The sequence below is a fragment of the Aquarana catesbeiana genome, linkage group LG05, assembly GCF_042186555.1.
Source record: "Aquarana catesbeiana isolate 2022-GZ linkage group LG05, ASM4218655v1, whole genome shotgun sequence".
Classification (NCBI taxonomy): Eukaryota; Metazoa; Chordata; class Amphibia; order Anura; family Ranidae; genus Aquarana; species Aquarana catesbeiana.
Genome location: NC_133328.1, coordinates 611,431,871 through 611,439,486, shown reverse-complemented (window position 1 = coordinate 611,439,486; position 7,616 = coordinate 611,431,871).

The window sequence follows — 7,616 nt, the reverse complement described above, 5'->3', positions numbered from 1 at the left end:
GATGCAAGGCATGCAGGGAAATCTGCATGGAGTCTGTATATTGTGTTTACTTTCAGAGCAATGGTTAGCTGCAGCACGTGACCACAAGATGGCCGAATCCCCTCTGGGTATCCAGTGACAACAGTTTATATGCAATCGCCATGGCAACACCAGCCGCCTTGGTACGCAAGCCTCTGTTGGTAACTAGGTGGCCCACTGTAGGTTTCGTTGCTGCTGTAGAAAAAAAAAAAGATCAGATCGGTTAGTCTTTTGCTTTTATTCTTCTGCCCACATTGTTGAAAGGGCAACTTAAAGTGGAAATAAATGTATGGCTGAACTCGCACAACTCGCATTGGATTTGCAGGAAAATAGTGCAGGGACTTTTTTTTCCTGCACTGGAATCGGATCGCATGGGTGTTCTCACTCATCTGCGATTTTTTTTTTTTTTTTGATGGACACCGCGCCGGTCCTGAGGAGCTGCGGGCAGGAGTTTTTAGGCGAGGCCGCGGCTTCGGCCTGGTTCGCCTCGTGGACTAGGCCGAAGCCGTGGCCTCGCCTAAAAACTCCTGCCTGCAGCTCCTCAGGACTGGCGCTGTGTCAGCGCCGGTCCTGGTGAAAAAAAAAAATCTAAATCGATTTGCTGAAAATTTGAATCGATTTGATGTCTCAACTTGATTCGAGATTCAAATCGATTTTTCCCCAGCCCTATCTGGGGGTGTCATTAACAATGTACTGACACCCACAGCGGTTCGCGGAAGGCGTCGTGAACTGCCTGTGGGGGAGATGCGGGAACCAGCGCTGTAATCGCACTGGTTCCCGCATCACTACAGTGTGAACCCAGGCCTAAAGGGTTAGTTCACCTTTTACCAAAAAAACTGACTATACAGATAAGGGGCGTCTGTAGATAATAATATACTGCATCTCTGACTACAGCTGAATAATGTCCTTGCTATAGGTTTAGGTCATTTTCCTACCTCATGAAGCCTGACCTTAAAAACTCCCAGGAAGTTGCTAAGTAAGGCAAAGTCATTACTGGTCACCTCCACCATCACAGGAGTGAGCTCTTTCTCCAATTCAAACCCCCTCACATGCTCCCTCTCCCCTGATGCAGTAGCTCTGAGCTCAGCATTTGAGAGCAAGCTCCTGTGATGGTGGAGGTGAGCTGTAATGACTAGGCCTCACGTAGCAACATCCTGGGAATTTTTAGGTTAGGCTTCATGAGGTAAGAAACTGGCCTACACCTCTAGAAAGGGCATTTTTCACCTTTTTAGTCAGAGCAGCACCGTTTGTATTTATTTTCAGATGCCCCTTATCTGCATAGGCAATTTTTTGGGGTAAAGATGACCAATGCTTTTAACAGCCAAGGAAGCTGCCATCTTAGCTTTTGTTTTGATCTGCAGTTGCCATGTGCAGCACATGTAATCAGTTATCACATCGACCATTTAATGGCTTGACAGTTTGGCTGGGAGCACAAGTAACGGTGATCATTACCAATCATGGCATGCCTCGAATGTGACTGTTTTGGGAAACCAATTGATGGGTTTAGTTCCCCTTTAAATCTGGTTGCTAAGGGCAACACCTTCATACTCCTTGCCTGGTGGTGTTGTAGGCCAGTGGTTTCCATTCTCAGTCCTAAAAGTACCCCCCCCCCCCCCCCCCCCCCCAACAACAGGTCATGTTTTCCTTCACGGGCATGGGTTACTATAAATCAATGACTAGATATTTACAACGGTTGCTTTTTCGAAGGGAAGTTCCCAAAACATGGCCTGTTGGAGGTACTTGAGGACTAAAGTTGGGAACCACTGGTCTCCAACAACCAAATTCTTCCCTTTGGTGCCCTCACACTGGGAAAATCAGACAAAGAATCTGGTTGCTATAGGCAACAAAAAACACTTCATTCTTCAGTGACTTTTAGTAAATACAGCTCTATATTTTCTCATTGGAATGTAATCCCACCCCAACAAGCCAACTGTTGGGTGTTCTATGTAGATATTCATATTGAAATTTTTGTAGAGATCATATTGTTTTCTCTATTTAAAAAAAAAAATATATAAATATTTTCTTACAGATATTTTTGAAACCTGTCATTAAATTTTGCAATTTATAAAGGAAATTAATGCAATCTCCTGCGTTTGTGTCATTTATTTTTCCCCTCTGTTCTTGGATATTAACAGCATGAAGAGATAACTAAGAAGAAAACATTTCCATTTCAAAGCCGTTCTTTAGAACAGTGGTGCTCAGTTGGGGGCCCCAGGGCTCCCCGAGGTCTTCTAGCTTAAAGGCATAGTTCACCTTTTACCAAAAAGAACTTCCTATGCAGGTAACGGGTGCCTGTAACAACAAAATGCAGCTTTGACCAAAATTGAATAATGTCCTTGCTATAGGAATAGGTCACTTACTGTATGTTCCTCTATGAAGCCTGACTGAAAAACTCCCAGAAATTGCATCTGCCCATTTTGAATTAGAGAAAGCGCTCTCTGTGATGGTGAACTGCAGCAGTTGGGAATGTTTTTGTAATGTCTCAGCAACAAGGCAGGACAGGGAGATTACTTACTGCATGAAGTCTGCCTGGAAAAGTCAACGGCCTGCGCCTATAGGAAGGACATTATTCAACTTTGGTCAAAGCTGCACAGTTTTGATATTTGATTATAGGCAATTTTTTTTTTTTTTTTTTTTTTTTTTTAGTAAAGGTGAACTATTCCCTTAGAGTACACTGGCCTCTCCTGAAAATGGTGGAGACCTGGCCATCATGTTGATGCTTTGGCTTCAATAGGAGTCTCTGACCTGGACCACGGATAGGAATTCTGACACTTTTTTACATCATACGTGTTCTAGGGTTGTAACTCAAAAGTATGGAAGACAAATGCAGCCAAGCAACAATTGCAGCTCTTATGCCCCGTACACACGATCGGATTTTCCGACAACAAAACCATGGATTTTTTTTCCCGAAGGATGTTGGCTCAAACTTGTCTTGCGTACACACGGTCACTCACATGTTGGCCCAAAATTCCGATCGTGAGAACACGGTGACGAGCCGAGAAAAAGGAAGATCAATAGCCAGTGCGGCTCCTTCTGCTTGATTCTGAGCATGCATAAACTTTTGTGCGATGGACTTGTGTACACACGATCGGACTTTCCAACAACAGTTTCAACAACATTTGTTGTTGAAAAATTCCCAAGAATTAAAGAGGAAGTAAAGCATCTTATATAAAAAAAAAAAAAAAATTACACCCTGCAAGGCAAAGGCATAATGAGCTGATATTCATAGCATACTAGCTCATTATGAATTGCTTACCTGAGATCGAAGCCTCAGCATCGGGCCTCGTTCGCCTCCTCCACCGCCATCCGACACCGTGCTGGTGCCGCCACTAAGGGCATGATCGCCATTAGGAACGGCACGCATACTGCGCCTGCGCCCAATGTCTAGGGCGCATGCGCCGTAGACATTGGTTCCGCTATTTCTGCAAATATCTCCTCAACCTTTTAGGTTTGGGAGATATTTCTTGCACCTCCAGGTAAGCCTTAATCTAGGCTTACCTGTAGGTTGAAGTGGTTGTAATGGGTTTACAACCCCTTTTAATATGTTATGGTACAGCTTACAAGTCTTTAGATATGGTAGTTGCATTGGTTGTTCGTTAATTGCACCTGGAGATCCTGCCATTGACACACTTTCTACCCTCGGGTGATCCTGCCAGTGACACACTTCCTGTCACTAGGTGGATCCGCCACTATATCACACTTCCTGTCCTCGGGTGATCCTGCCATTATCACACCTCCTGCCCTTGGGTGATGCCGCCATTATCGCACCTTCTGCCCTTGACACACTTCCTAGTCTTGGGTGAACCTGCCATTGACACACTTCCTGCCCTCGGGTATTCCTGCCATTATCACACATCCTGCCCTCGACTGCCATTAACACTTTCTGTCCCTAGGTGAATCTGCCACTATATCACACTTCCTGTCCTCGGGTGATCCTGCCATTAATGCACTTCCTGTTCTAGAGTGAGCCTGCCATTCACACACTTCTGATCCTTAGGTGATCCTGCCATTATTTTCCTGTCATCGGATGATCCAGCTATTATCACACATTCTGTCATCGGATGATCCAGCTATTATCACACATTCTGTCCTCAGGTGCTCCTGCCATTATCACACTTCCTGTCCTCAGGTGATCCTGCCATTATCACACTTCCTGTCCTCAGGTGATCCTGCCATTATCACACCACCTATCCCCTGGGTGAGCCCACCATTATCACACTTCCTGTCTTCAGGTGAATCTGTCCACCATAAGCAACCCATTCAAGTGAATGGGACTGTGCTGCACCCACCCCGCTACCAAGTGCAATGCACGCACACAGTTGCAGTACGCTAATGTGGTTACAGTAGGCAGTGAGGAGGTGGAACAAATGCTCTTGAAGAGCTTAATGCGTATTGCTCTTCAGTGAGCAAACCTAGTGTGAAGAAGCCCTAAAACCACAGCACCTCCCATTGCCTGCTGGACTAAATACCTGTGTTGAGTTTTGTTGGGTCTAATTTGAATTGGGTAAAACTTGAGCCTCAGTGCACACACATACACACCTTAAAGAGATTGTAAACCCTCACATGTACCCAGTGAAGTGAATAGCCTCAGACGATACACAGAGATGAAACCAATCTTCCTACATATGTTGTACCTGTTTATCTGCAGCCCTCTCTACTCTACATCTATTCAAATTGTCAGAGTTCAGAAAGCGGGGGGTGGAGAGCTGCAAGAAACAGTCTTTGGTGTTATTACTGGATAAAATCTGACAACAACTATTCATTTATCTGTAAAACCATACATCCAGAAACAATTGCAAACACAGGTAAGTAGCCACCAGTTGGTAAGAAGTCTTTTGTCTTATATATTGCTGAGTTTTGGGATTTGCTTGTTAAAATAAAACTATTTTATTAAGAAGAAACCTACCTAATTAGATCTATGCACATATTCACCAGCACACCATGGATCTTCAAATGCAGGCCAAAGCTTTTATTGCAGAGAGATCACATCACAAAAGAACAAATGCAATGTTTTGGAGCCGTGCAGGACCCCTTTTGTCAGGCATGTGATAAAATGGTAAAAAAAAAAAAAAATCACATGCCTGACGATGGGGTCCTGCATGGCTCCGAAACATTGCATTTGTTCTTTTGTGATGTGATCTCTGCAATAAAAGCTGTGGACTGCATTTGAAGATCCATGGTGTGCTGGCGAATATGTGCATTGATCTGTGATAGAGCCAGTGTCCAGCTGGTAATCGCCACATCACCTACAGAGGTCGGTATACATAGCTCAATCTCAGTTTTTGCGGACAGCACAAATATAAGCAGGGCAATAACTTCACATCAGGATATAGAAATTTTACAGAAAGACCTGAATAAAATAACTGGGTGGGCAACTACATGGCAAATGATGTTTAACCACTTGCTGCCCGCCCACCATCAAATTGCGGCGGGCCGGTGCGGCTCTCGTTCTGGGTGGACGTCATATGACGGCGCCGGCCGCGATCGGTGGTGCGGTGTGTCAGTCTGACACACCGCTACACCGATCTCGGTAAAGAGCCTCTGAGAGGAGGCTCTTTACCACGTGATCAGCCGTGTCAATCACGGCTGATCACGATGTAAACAGGAAGAGCCGTTGATCGGCTTTTCCTCACTCGCGTCTGATAGATGCGAGTAGAGGAGAGCCGATTGGCTGTTCTCCTGACAGGGGGGTCTGTGTTGATTGATTATCAGCGCAGCCCCCTCGGATGCCCGCCAAGGACCACCAGGGATTGACACCACACTAGACCACCAGATATGCCACCCTAGACCACCAGGCAGCTGCCTATCAGTGCCCATCCCCAATGCCCATCAGTGCTGCCTATCAGTGCCACCCTTAAGTACCCATCAGTGCAGCCTTTCAGTGTCGCTTATCAGTGCCACCCATGAGTGCCGCCTATCAATGCCCATCAGTGCTTCATATCAATGCCGCCTACCAGTGCCCATCAGTGCTGCCTATCAGTGCCACCTCATTGGTGCTGCCTTATCAGTGCCGCCTTATCATGGCCCATCAGTGAAGGAGAAAATTTACTTATTTACAAAATTTTATAACAGGAACCAAAGAAAAACTTTTTTTTTTTTTTTTTCAAAATTTTAGGTCTTTTTTTATTTGTTTAGCAACAAATAAAAAACGCAGAGGTGATCAAATACCACCAAAAGAAAGCTCTATTTGTGGGAACAAAATGATAAAAATTCTGTTTGGGTACAGTGTAGCATGACCGCGCAATTGTCATTTAAACAGCGACAGTGCTGAAAGCTGGAAATTGGCCTGGGCAGGAAGGGGGTGTAAGTGCCCTGTATTGAAGTAGTTAATAGTACAAAATATCAATAACAACAAGTGTGACTGATCCCAGCACTCCAAGGATTTAAGAGTTATGTACTATAGCAGCTATTATAAAAGTATAAAATATTGGTTAAGCAGAACGCATGGCAGGTGGCACCCGCTGAGCTGATCCATCTCAGCAAAGATTTCTGGTAACCTTGAGAGAGGGTCCAGCTTTATCTAATATCCGTGTGGAGATACCAGGCTTATCTAATTCTTAATTGCGATGAGCGCATCACCAAAGGGATGTTCACGTGATGGATCGGTGACGGTATTCAGGAAAAGAACGTTTTAAAAATTTAGAATCTCTGATGGGATACGGCACCGTACACTAAAAGGACTTTTGCATGGACTTTTATGTCACTCACTTTATGTGTGTTTGATGTTTCTAGCCCACTGAATGTTATCATATTGCACTAATTATTTTTGGATATTCTGCAAGCGCTGTTAATGCTGCAATTTTTATCTATGCATATTTTTTCCAAATGAGGTTCAATGTTGAGAAATGTAAAGTGATGCACTTGGAGGCTAAGAATATAAACGCAAACTATTCACTAGGAGAGAACCTCTGGGGGATCTAGGATGGAGAAAGATCTGGGGGTCCTAGTAGAAGACAGACTGAGTAATAGCATGCAATGTCAAGCTGCAGGAAGCAAATCCAGCAGACTATTAGCTTGTATAAAAAAGGGAATTTACTTCAGAGCTAAAACGATTATCCTGCCACTTTATAAATCTTTGGTTCGGCCACATCTGGAGTCTTCCATCCAGTTCTGGTCACCAATCCTCAGGCAGGAGCTGGAGAGAGTCCAGGGAAGGGCAACTAAATTGGTAGGTGGGTTGGAGGACCTCAATTACGAGGAATGACTGCAAGCACTGAATTTGATCTCCATGGAAAAGTGACGTTTGAGAGTTAATTTGATATCGATATTCAAATACTTAAATGGTGATCCCAGCGTAGGAAGAAAACTTTTCAGTCTTAGGGAGTGTAAGAAGACACGGAGCCACACAATGAGATTGGAGGAGAAACGGTTTAACCTTAAAGGGGTTGTAAAGGTAATTTTTTTTTTTTTAAATAACAAACATGTTATACTTACCTTCACTGTGCAGCTCGTTCTGCACAGAGTGGCCCCGAACCTGCTCTTCTGGGGTCCCTCGGCGGCTGTTTCAGCTCCTCCCCACAAGAACTAACCACCCTAATGCGAGCTCCCTCGCATGGTGATTAGTTCTTGCGGGCGTGCTCCCGTGATACAGCCGGCGG